Genomic DNA, 989 nt, shown 5'->3' with positions numbered 1-989 from the left:
GTGCGTTTTGCATCCAGTGAAAACAAAAATGTTAACAAATAAAGTGGACAGTATGCTGTACGTTTAGTGATATTTTCACAGTGTTAGGTTCTGGGTGGAGGTTGGGGTTGGTTTTCTCCTCTAGGTGGAGTCCTGGAGACGGCTGCTCGGGGGACGGACCTGTTGCGTCAGCTACACACCGGTCAGCAATTACGCTCTTACCTGCAGCTTAAGAGAGGCGGTGGCCAACACTTCGACGCCAGATTGTTGACTAAGTTTTGGTACTCACTCTCGGCCTTCTTGCCCTCGTTGATCGCTGTGTTTTTTCCTGTTTCGGCTCTCCGAGTAACCCGCCCTTTTTGATCTTTGCAGACCACCCGAGCATCCGGATCAGGACGTTCGCCCCCCATCTGTAAGCGGAACGTCTAACCCATCCTCGCCGCCTCAAGTGGGTTGCCGTTCGCTCAGACGCTCTGAGGCCCTGGCCGACCTGTCCGTCACCCCCCCGAAAACCAAGGAAAGTGAAACCCAGAATCGCAGACCCCTCCAAGTCTTCTCTATACCACCCACACCCGTAAGTTCTTCTGTTTATCTCTGAAGCTACGCAAGGTTCCACCACCTCAACTCACCATCTCCCCTTTTTTCTCTCAGTGTGCTGTTGGTGCTGCTGCCCGCCGCTCGCACCAGTTGATTTTCCTCCCCGCTACAATAAACCCATTGAACTTTTCTGGTTCTCCTGTCTGTGTACTTGCATGTGGGCTAATCGAGTTTCATCCGACATGACAGTAAATAATTCTGGAGAATTATAAAGAAGTGCTGAGATTTTCTAACTCGATAACGTCTTTGCCACTTCAGCACCAGCAGTGACAAACGTTCAGAGGATGAAAACACTGAACCAGTGGAGACCACAGTGACCACACTGACCACAGTGACCACAGTGGGCAGTGACCACAGTGACCACAGTGACCACAGTGGGCAGTGACCACAGTGACCACAGTGACCACAGTGGG

Source organism: Poecilia latipinna, unplaced genomic scaffold (genome assembly GCF_001443285.1).
Source record: "Poecilia latipinna isolate Pla-1442-1.1 unplaced genomic scaffold, P_latipinna-1.0 Scaffold3511, whole genome shotgun sequence".
Lineage (NCBI taxonomy): Eukaryota > Metazoa > Chordata > Actinopteri > Cyprinodontiformes > Poeciliidae > Poecilia > Poecilia latipinna.
Note: the sequence above shows the minus strand (reverse complement) of the source record.